The sequence below is a fragment of the Pseudophryne corroboree genome, chromosome 1 (genome assembly GCF_028390025.1).
Source record: "Pseudophryne corroboree isolate aPseCor3 chromosome 1, aPseCor3.hap2, whole genome shotgun sequence".
NCBI lineage: Eukaryota > Metazoa > Chordata > Amphibia > Anura > Myobatrachidae > Pseudophryne > Pseudophryne corroboree.
Window position 1 is genome coordinate 1,157,487,653 of NC_086444.1, and position 11,895 is coordinate 1,157,499,547.

Here is an 11,895-nt window from a genome sequence, read left to right on the forward strand (position 1 = left end):
GCGGTGATACAAAGCGTAGCCTGCCTAGGAACGAGTTGGCGTTTGCGAGATGCTGCTACTGGTGCCGCCGCTGCTGTTCTTGCTGCGGGAGGCAATACATCTACCCAGTGGGCTGTCACAGTCATATAGTCCTGAGTCTGCCCTGCTCCACTTGTCCACATGTCCGTGGTTAAGTGGACATTGGGTACAACTGCATTTTTTAGGACACTGGTGAGTCTTTTTCTGAGGTCTGTGTACATTCTCGGTATCGCCTGCCTAGAGAAGTGGAACCTAGATGGTATTTGGTACCGGGGACACACTAACTCAATAAATTCTCTAATTCCCTGTGAATTAACGGTGGATACCGGACACACGTTTAACACCACCCAGGCTGCCAAGGCCTGAGTTAACTGCTTTGCAGCAGGATGACTGCTGTGATATTTCATCTTCCTCGCAAAGGACTGTTGGACAGTCAATTGCTTACTGGAAGTAGTACAAGTGGTCTTCCGACTTCCCCTCTGGGATGACGATCGACTCCCAGCAGCAACAACAGCAGCGCCAGCAGCAGTAGGCGTTACACTCAAGGATGCATCGGAGGAATCCCAGGCAGGAGAGGACTCGTCAGACTTGACAGTGATGTGGCCTGCAGGACTATTGGCTTTCCTGTCTAAGGAGGAAATTGACACTGAGGGAGTTGGTGGTGTGGTTTGCAGGAGCTTGGTTACAAGAGGAAGGGATTTAGTTGTCAGTGGACTGCTTCCACTGTCACCCAAAGTTTTTGAACTTGTCAATTACTTCTGATGAATGCGCTCCATGTAACGTATAACGGAGGATGTTCCTAGGTGGTTAACGTCCTTACCCCTACTTATTACAGCTTGACAAAGGCAACACACGGCTTGACAAATGTTGTCCGCATTTCTGTTAAAATAATTCCACACCGACGAAGTGATTTTTTTTGTAATTTGACCAGGCATGTCAATGGCCATATTCGTCCTACGGACAACAGGTGTCTCCCCGGGTGCCTGACTTAAACAAATCACCTCACCATCAGAATCCTCCTTGTCAATTTCCTCCTCAGCGCTAGCAACACCCATATCCTCATCCTGGTGTACTTCAACAGTGACATCTTCAATTTGACTATCAGGAACTGGACTGCAGGTGCTCCTTCCAGCACTTGCAGGGGGGTGCAAATGGTGGAAGGCGCCACCTCTTCCCGTCCAGTGTTGGGAAGGTCAGGCATCGCAACCGACACAATTGGACCAGGGCCGGTTCAAGGGCGCAGAGCGCCCCGGGCAGGAAAGGGGCGTGGCCTAATACAGGGGGCGTGGTGAGTCACGCCCCCTGTACATTGAAAGCGCCGCTTGAATGCTGAGCGGTGCGCGATGACGTCATCGCGCACCGCACAGCAAAAGGTCCTCTCCACGAAGAGAAACTAGACGCTATGCGTCTAGTTCCCTTCGTGGAGAGGACCTTTGCTGTGCGGTGCGCTATGACGTCATCGCGCACCGCTCAGCAGTTACTCTCCACGAAGGGAAACTAGACGCATAGCGTCTAGTTCCCTTCACAGGAGGCGCCGAGGACGGGGACGGCAGCGGGCAGCGGAGGCGGACGGGGGACACAGCGGGCAGCAGTGGCGGATCTTGCCACGGTGCGGCGCCCTCCGGATGGCGCCAGCGCCCTCCGGAAGGCGGCGCCCCGGGCAAAAGTCCTGCTTGCCCGTGGCAAGAACCGCCACTGAATTGGACTCTCCTTAGGGATTTGTGATTTAGAAGAACGCACAGTTCTTTGCTGTGCTTTTGCCAGCTTAAGTCTTTTCATTTTTCTAGTAAGAGGATGAGTGCTTCCATCCTCATGTGAATCTGAACCACTAGCCATGAACATAGGCCAGGGCCTCAGCCGTTCCTTGCTACTCCGTGTCGTAGATGGCATATTGGCAAGTTTACGCTTCTCATCAGACGCTTTTAATTTAGATTTTTGGGTCATTTTACTGAACTTTTGTTTTTTGGATATTACATGCTCTCTACTATGACATTGGGCATCGGCCTTGGCAGACGACGTTGATGGCATTTCATCGTCTCGGCCATGACTAGTGGCAGCAGCTTCAGCACAAGGTGGAAGTGGATCTTGATCTTTCCCTATTTTACCCTCCACATTTTTGTTCTCCATTTTTTAATGTGTGGAATTATATGCCAGTAATATATCAATAGCAATGGCCTACTGTACCGTACTGCTATATATTATATACTAGTGGTCAGAAAAATTCTGCTCTGTCCTTCTACTATATATACTGCGCACAACTAAAATGCACCACAGGTATGGATGGATAGTATACTTGACGACACAGAGGTAGGTAGAGCAGTGGCCTACTGTACCGTACTGCTATATATTATATACTGGTGGTCAGCAAAATTCTGCACTGTCCTCCTACTATATATACTGCGCACAACTAAAATGCACCACAGGTATGGATGGATAGTATACTTGACGACACAGAGGTAGGTAGAGCAGTGGCCTACTGTACCGTACTGCTATATATTACATACTGGTAGACAGCAAAATTCTGCACTGTCCTCCTACTATATATACTGCGCACAACTAAAATGCACCACAGGTATGGATGGATAGTATACTTGACGACACAGAGGTAGGTAGAGCAGTGGACTACTGTTCCGTACTGCTATATATTATATACTGGTGGTCAGCAAAATTCTGTACTGTCCTCCTACTATATAATACTGCGCACAACTAAAATGCACCACAGGTATGGATGGATAGTATTCTTGACAACACAAAGGTAGGTAGAGCAGTGGACTACTGTACCGTACTGCTATATAATACTGGTGGTCACTGGTCAGCAAAATTCTGCACTGTCCTCCTATACTACAATGCAGCACAGATATGGAGCGTTTTTCAAGCAGAGAAAGTAGATATTTTCAGCACACTTAGCACAGATATTTGCAAGCACACTGAGCACAGATACTTGCAGCACACTGAGCACAGATATTTGCAGCACACTGAACACAGAAACTGAGAGAACGCTGCACGTCCTCTCCCTATCATCTCCAATGCACGAGTGAAAACGGCGGCGACTCCTTATATAGAATACGAATCTCGCGAGAATCTGACAGCGAAATGATGATGACGTTCGGGCGCACTCGGGTTAACCGAGCAAGGCGGGAGGATCCGATTCTGCCTCGGAACCGTGTAAAATGGGTGAAGTTCGGGTGGGGGGGGGGTTCGGATTCCGAGAAACCGAACCCGCTCATCACTAGTAAAAAGGGGACTCTGCCTGCGTACTGTGTAAAATGGGGACTCTGCCTGCGTACTGTATAAAAAGGGGACTCTGCCTGCGTACTGTGTATAAAGGGGAATCTGCTTGCATACTGTGTAAAAAGAGGACTCTACTTCCGTAATGTGTAAAAATTGAATGAAGGTGTGCTGAGAGACGACACAAGGGGGAGGTGATAGTGTGCTGAGAGACGCCACAAGGGGGAGGTGATAGTGTGCTGAGAGACGACACAAGGGGGAGGTAATAGTGTGCTGAGAGATGACACAAGGGTGAGGTGATAGTGTGCTGAGAGACTACACAAGGGGGAGGTGATAGTGTGCTGAGAGACGACACAAGGGGGAGGTGATAGTGTTCTGAGAGACGCCACAAGGGGGAGGTGATAGTGTGCTGAGAGACGACACAAGGGGGAGGTGATAGTGTGCTGAGAGACGACACAAGGGGGAGGTGATAGTGTGCTGAGAGACGACACAAGGGGGAGGTGATAGTGTGCTGAGAGACGCCACAAGGGGGAGGTGGTAGTGTGCTGAAAGACGACACAAGGGGGAGGTGATAGTGTGCTGAGAGACGACACAAGGGGGAGGTGATAGTGTGCTGAGAGACGACACAAGGGGGAGGTGATAGTGTGCTGAGAGACGCCACAAGGGGGAGGTGATAGTGTGCTGAGAGATGACACAAGGGGGAGGTGGTAGTGTGCTGAGAGACTACACAAGGGGGAGGTGATAGTGTGCTGAGAGACGCCACAAGGGGGAGGTAATAGTGTGCTGAGAGATGACACAAGGGGGAGGTAATAGTGTGCTGAGAGATGACACAAGGGGGAGGTGGTAGTGTGCTGAGAGACGACACAAGGGGGAGGTAATAGTGTGCTGAGAGATGACACAAGGGGGAGGTGGTAGTGTGCTGAGAGATGACACAAGGGGGAGGTAATAGTGTGCTGAGAGATGACACAAGGGGGAGGTGGTAGTGTGCTGAGAGACGACACAAGGGGGAGGTGATAGTGTGCTGAGAGACGACACAAGGGGGAGGTAATAGTGTGCTTAGAGATGACACAAGGGTGAGGTGATAGTGTGCTGAGAGACTACACAAGGGGGAGGTGATAGTGTGCTGAGAGACTACACAAGGGGGAGGTGATAGTGTGCTGAGAGACGCCACAAGGGGGAGGTGATAGTGTGCTGAGAGACGACACAAGGGGGAGGTGATAGTGTGCTGAGAGACGACACAAGGGGGAGGTGATAGTGTGCTGAGAGACGACACAAGGGGGAGGTAATAGTGTGCTTAGAGATGACACAAGGGTGAGGTGATAGTGTGCTGAGAGACTACACAAGGGGGAGGTGATAGTGTGCTGAGAGACTACACAAGGGGGAGGTGATAGTGTGCTGAGAGACGCCACAAGGGGGAGGTGATAGTGTGCTGAGAGACGACACGAGGGGGAGGTAATAGTGTGCTGAGAGATGACACAAGGGGGAGGTGGTAGTGTGCTGAGAGACGACACAAGGGGGAGGTGATAGTGTGCTGAGAGACGACACAAGGGGGAGGTAATAGTGTGCTTAGAGACGACACAAGGGGGAGGTGATAGTGTGCTGAGAGACGACACAAGGGGGAGGTGATAGTGTGCTGAGAGACGACACAAGGGGGAGGTGATAGTGTGCTGAGAGACGCCACAAGGGGGAGGTGATAGTGTGCTGAGAGATGACACAAGGGGGAGGTGGTAGTGTGCTGAAAGACGACACAAGGGGGAGGTGATAGTGTGCTGAGAGACGACACAAGGGGGAGGTAATAGTGTGCTTAGAGATGACACAAGGGTGAGGTGATAGTGTGCTGAGAGACTACAGAAGGGGGAGGTGATAGTGTGCTGAGAGACTACACAAGGGGGAGGTGATAGTGTGCTGAGAGACGCCACAAGGGGGAGGTAATAGTGTGCTGAGAGATGACACATGGGGGAGGTAAGAGTGTGCTGAGAGATGACACAAGGGGGAGGTGGTAGTGTGCTGAGAGACGACACAAGGGGGAGGTAATAGCGTGCTGAGAGATGACACAAGGGGGAGGTGGTAGTGTGCTGAGAGACGACACAAGGGTGAGGTAATAGTGTGCTGAGAGATGACACAAGGGGGAGGTGGTAGTGTGCTGAGAGACGACACAAGGGGGAGGTGATAGTGTGCTGAGAGACGACACAAGGGGGAGGTAATAGTGTGCTTAGAGATGACACAAGGGTGAGGTGATAGTGTGCTGAGAGACTACACAAGGGGGAGGTGATAGTGTGCTGAGAGACTACACAAGGGGGAGGTGATAGTGTGCTGAGAGACGCCACAAGGGGGAGGTGATAGTGTGCTGAGAGACGACACAATGGGGAGGTGATAGTGTACTGAGAGACGACACAAGGGGGAGGTGATAGTGTGCTGAGAGACGACACAAGGGGGAGGTAATAGTGTGCTGAGAGATGACACAAGGGGGAGGTGGTAGTGTGCTGAGAGACGACACAAGGGGGAGGTGATAGTGTGCTGAGAGACGACACAAGGGGGAGGTAATAGTGTGCTTAGAGATGACACAAGGGTGAGGTGATAGTGTGCTGAGAGACTGCACAAGGGGGAGGTGGTAGTGTGCTGAGAGACGCCACAAGGGGGAGGTGATAGTGTGCTGAGAGACGACACAAGGGGGAGGTGATAGTGTGCTGAGAGACTACACAAGGGGGAGGTGATAGTGTGCTGAGAGACGCCACAAGGGGGAGGTGATAGTGTGCTTAGAGATGACACAAGGGTGAGGTGATAGTGTGCTGAGAGACTACACAAGGGGGAGGTGATAGTGTGCTGAGAGACTACACAAGGGGGAGGTGATAGTGTGCTGAGAGACGCCACAAGGGGGAGGTGATAGTGTGCTGAGAGACGACACAAGGGGGAGGTAATAGTGTGCTGAGAGATGACACAAGGGGGAGGTGGTAGTGTGCTGAGAGACGACACAAGGGGGAGGTGATAGTGTGCTGAGAGACGACACAAGGGGGAGGTAATAGTGTGCTTAGAGATGACACAAGGGTGAGGTGATAGTGTGCTGAGAGACTACACAAGGGGGAGGTGATAGTGTGCTGAGAGACTACACAAGGGGGAGGTGATAGTGTGCTGAGAGACGCCACAAGGGGGAGGTAATAGTGTGCTGAGAGACGACACAAGGGGGAGGTAATAGTGTGCTGAGAGATTACACAAGGGGGGGGTGGTAGTGTGCTGAGAGACGACACAAGGGGGAGGTAATAGTGTGCTGAGAGATGACACAAGAGGGAGGTGGTAGTGTGCTGAGAGACGACACAAGGGGGAGGTAATAGTGTGCTGAGAGATGACACAAGGGGGAGGTGGTAGTGTGCTGAGAGACGACACAAGGGGGAGGTGATAGTGTGCTGAGAGACGACACAAGGGGGAGGTAATAGTGTGCTTAGAGATGACACAAGGGTGAGGTGAAAGTGTGCTGAGAGACTACACAAGGGGGAGGTGAGAGTGTGCTGAGAGACTACACAAGGGGGAGGTGATAGTGTGCTGAGAGACGCCACAAGGGGGAGGTGATAGTGTGCTGAGAGACGACACAAGGGGGAGGTAATAGTGGGCTGAGAGATGACACAAGGGGGAGGTGGTAGTGTGCTGAGAGACGACACAAGGGGGAGGTGATAGTGTGCTGAGAGACGACAAGGGGGAGGTAATAGTGTGCTTAGAGACGCCACAAGGGGGAGGTGATAGTGTGCTGAGAGACGACACAAGGGGGAGGTGATAGTGTGCTGAGAGACGACACAAGGGGGAGGTGATAGTGTGCTGAGAGACGCCACAAGGGGGAGGTGATAGTGTGCTGAGAGATGACACAAGGGGGAGCTGGTAGTGTGCTGAAAGACGACACAAGGGGGAGGTGATAGTGTGCTGAGAGACGACACAAGGGGGAGGTAATAGTGTGCTTAGAGATGACACAAGGGTGAGGTGATAGTGTGCTGAGAGACTACACAAGGGGGAGGTGATAGTGTGCTGAGAGACTACACAAGGGGGAGGTGATAGTGTGCTGAGAGACGCCACAAGGGGGAGGTAATAGTGTGCTGAGTGATGACACAAGGGGGAGGTAATAGTGTGCTGAGAGATTACACAAGGGGGAGGTGGTAGTGTGCTGAGAGACGACACAAGGGGGAGGTAATAGTGTGCTGAGAGATGACACAAGGGGGAGGTGATAGTGTGCTGAGAGACGACACAAGGGGGAGGTAATAGTGTGCTGAGAGATGACACAAGGGGGAGGTGGTAGTGTGCTGAGAGACGACACAAGGGGGAGGTGATAGTGTGCTGAGAGACGACACAAGGGGGAGGTAATAGTGTGCTTAGAGATGACACAAGGGTGAGGTGATAGTGTGCTGAGAGACTACACAAGGGGGAGGTGATAGTGTGCTGAGAGACTACACAAGGGGGAGGTGATAGTGTGCTGAGAGACGACACAAGGGGGAGGTGATAGTGTGCTGAGAGACGACACAAGGGGGAGGTGATAGTGTGCTGAGAGACGACACAAGGGGGAGGTAATAGTGTGCTGAGAGATGACACAAGGGGGAGGTGGTAGTGTGCTGAGAGACGACACAAGGGGGAGGTGATAGTGTGCTGAGAGACGACACAAGGGGGAGGTAATAGTGTGCTTAGAGATGACACAAGGGTGAGGTGATAGTGTGCTGAGAGACTACACAAGGGGGAGGTGATAGTGTGCTGAGAGACTACACAAGGGGGAGGTGATAGTGTGCTGAGAGATGCCACAAGGGGGAGGTGATAGTGTGCTGAGAGACGACACAAGGGGGAGGTGATAGTGTGCTGAGAGACGACACAAGGGGGAGGTGATAGTGTGCTGAGAGACGACACAAGGGGGAGGTAATAGTGTGCTTAGAGATGACACAAGGGTGAGGTGATAGTGTGCTGAGAGACTACACAAGGGGGAGGTGATAGTGTGCTGAGAGACTACACAAGGGGGAGGTGATAGTGTGCTGAAAGACGCCACAAGGGGGAGGTGATAGTGTGCTGAGAGACGACACAAGGGGGAGGTAATAGTGTGCTGAGAGATGACACAAGGGGGAGGTGGTAGTGTGCTGAGAGACGACACAAGGGGGAGGTGATAGTGTGCTGAGAGACGACACAAGGGGGAGGTAATAGTGTGCTTAGAGATGACACAAGGGTGATGTGATAGTGTGCTGAGAGACTACACAAGGGGGAGGTGATAGTGTGCTGAGAGACTACACAAGGGGGAGGTGATTATGTGCTGAGAGACGCCACAAGGGGGAGGTAATAGTGTGCTGAGAGACGACACAAGGGGGAGGTAATAGTGTGCTGAGAGATGACACAAGGGGGAGGTGGTAGTGTGCTGAGAGACGACACAAGGGGGAGGTAATAGTGTGCTGAGAGATGACACAAGGGGGAGGTGGTAGTGTGCTGAGAGACGACACAAGGGGGAGGTGATAGTGTGCTGAGAGACGACACAAGGGGGAGGTAATAGTGTGCTTAGAGATGACACAAGGGTGAGGTGATAGTGTGCTGAGAGACTACACAAGGGGGAGGTGATAGTGTGCTGAGAGACGCCACAAGGGGGAGGTAATAGTGTGCTGAGAGACGACACAAGGGGGAGGTGATAGTGTGCTGAGAGGCGACACAAGGGGGAGGTGATAGTGTACTGAGAGACGACACAAGGGGGAGGTGATAGTGTGCTGAGAGATGACACAAAGCGGAAGTGATAGTGTGCTGAGAGACGACGCAGGGGTAGGTGATAGTCATGTTGGCACGCCACATTTTCAGTGGCCACACTCCTCTTCGTATGTGACCACGCCCATTTTTCACCACGCGCTTTGGCGCGCTCACATACTTGATTTCAGGGGTATTTTTGTGTGTGTGTATGTGTGTGTGGGGTAGGAGGGGGGGGCGCCACTCTTCATTTTGACCTGGGCTCCGAACACCCTATTTACACCTCTGCTCCGGAGTCCCCCGCCAGCGTCAGCAACTCTATGCAAATCTCTGGTAAATGGCGTGGCGGCCATTTTTCTGGAGATTTGCACGTGGGCAGTAGGGTAATCTCTGGGAAAATGTCCACCGCCCAATTTTCCCGGGGACCTGTGCATGCGCACTAGACTCTGGGACAGCACCAGGGTCCCCTAGTGATCCCAATGCCCAGAGTCTACAGCGCTGCCGGCTAGAGAGGAGGAGGCCCAGATGGAGTCTGCACACGGGCCTCCTCCTCTCCCTGGTGCTATATCTTATCTTTGGATAGTAATAGGGTACAATTGTATAGAAAGCAGTGGGTGCAGTGTGTGCAGTGCACATGGGCCCCTTGGTCCAGGGGTTACCACACTGCACACCCTGAACCCATTTATTCAATACTACCTCTCCAGAGTCCCACGGCAGTGACAGTGACTGTCTGAGCAATAGGTGGAGCACAGATCTCTGGGAAAATGGCGTGGTGGCCATTTTCCCTGAGTTTTGGGCAAACACAGTAGGGCAAATCACCAGGAAAATGTCCGACGAGCGATTTTCCCAGAAACCTGCGCGCCACCTGTAGTGCTCAGAGTCACTGTCACTGCCACTGTCTGCAATAGCGAAGGGGGTCCAGACAGAGACTGCACTCAGGCCCCCTTCTTTCTTAATATGCCCCTGGTAGAAAGATACATAGATGTTTAATAATAAAAAAAAAATCTCCTATACAGGATTGGATCTGATGTCCTGACCTCTAAAGCTCTGCATTCAAAATGCATGCAGCTGAATGTCTCCACACGCATCCTTGAGAAGCTGACGTCACCTGCAGGCAGGAGAGCTGATTGTCCACAATACAGTCACAGGAGAGCTGATTGGTCTGAAAAGACCCAGGTGAACTCTCCCACGGTGTCCTCTAATGTTAGAGCACGTGTTTTCGTGCTCTCAGAAGTGTACAAGCCATTCTGTTTTTCAACCAAAACCACTTCCTCCTCCATTATTCAAATCTACTACATGTCTCACTACGAACACTAACCCATTTCCCCTTCTACTGGTCCCCACCCACACTGTGCCTCGTGTAGTCATTAACTTACTCTCCTCATAGTTTTAAATTCTCGACTCTCGTAGGACAATACTATTAGTTCATGTAGGCCTGGAACTTGGGGTGGGCCACACTTGCCTACCTGACCCTCTCCATGAGGGAGAAAATGCTCTGTTCCTGGACTTTCCTGGTAATGTATGATTGCCATCACCTGTGGTGAGCTAGTTAATTGATAAGAAAGGTGTTTCACCACAGGTGATGGCAATCATACATTACCAGGAAAGTCCAGGAACAGAGCATTTTCTCCCTCATGGAGAGGGTCAGGTAGGCAAGTATATGGTGGGCTTTTAATAGTGTAGATACATCTGTCTATCTCATAGTATAAATGTGCGACTTTACAGAGTTTCTATAGTAGTAACTGTGTATACAATATCATAGAATAATGGAGAGTCACATAAAGTTGAGACTAGTCCCTGGACAAATATTAAGGGCCGGAGTCACACTCACTGCAATGTCGGCCACAGTGTAGCAATGTTTTTGTACTGTGCATGTGTCTATGGTGGTCATTCCGAGTTGTTCGCTCGCTTGCAGTTTTTAGCAGCCGTGCAAACGCTATGCCGCCTCCCACTGGGAGTGTATTTTAGCTTAGCAGAAGTGCGAACGAAAGGATCGCAGAGCGGCTACAAAATAATTTTGTGCAGTTTCAGAATAGCTCAATACCTACTCAGCGCTTGCGATCACTTCAGACCATTCATTTCCGGATTTGACGTCACAAACACGCCCTGTGTGCGCCCAGCCACGTTTGCATTTTCCCTGGCATGCCTAAGTTTTTTCGAACACTCCCTGAAAACGGTCAGTTGACACCCAAAAACGCCCACTTCATGTCAATCACTCTGCGACAGCCAGTGCGACTGGAAAGCATCACTAGACCCTGTGTGAAACTACATTGTTCGTTGTAATAGTACGTCGCGCGTGCGCATTGCGCCGCATATGCAGAAGTGCTATTTTTTTGCCTCATCGCTGCACAGCGAACGAATGCAACTAGCGATCAACTCGGAATGACCACCAATGTTACACCATGCATGCATCCCGCAGTCACAGCACGGATTCAGAAGCACAGTCTATGAAATGTATTTTGGGCGGTGACTGGAAGGTGGACAATCAAATACACACCGAGATTCTGCTTCTTATGGGCGTGTTATGTGAGTGATCATGTCACAGGAAATGGTTGCGTACAAAGACGCTTCATCACTTACATTAGCGGCCATAGTGGTGCAAGTTTCTGTGGCACAACCGATGATTGCTACTGTATGTCCACTTCTACCTGATCCACTATTAAATAAGTCTCTCTGTGTCATCTGGATACACACACAGGGAACGAGTGAGATATTATTAATGATTATAAGGTATAGCTGCAAGTGCACCAATATCTGATTACACTAATTGTTATATGGTGAGCATTAAAAGCGGGCCTGAATGTAATAATTACTCTTAGTGATTATTATGCTAGGTTTAATTACAGTCACTGAGTTAAATCATTATCCTAAATTACAGACTGTTCTGGCCTGGAATGTGTACATGCCTCAAGCTGTTCATTTGCCCTATTGCTTCCCTTCCACCATTTGCCCTCATCATCCTAT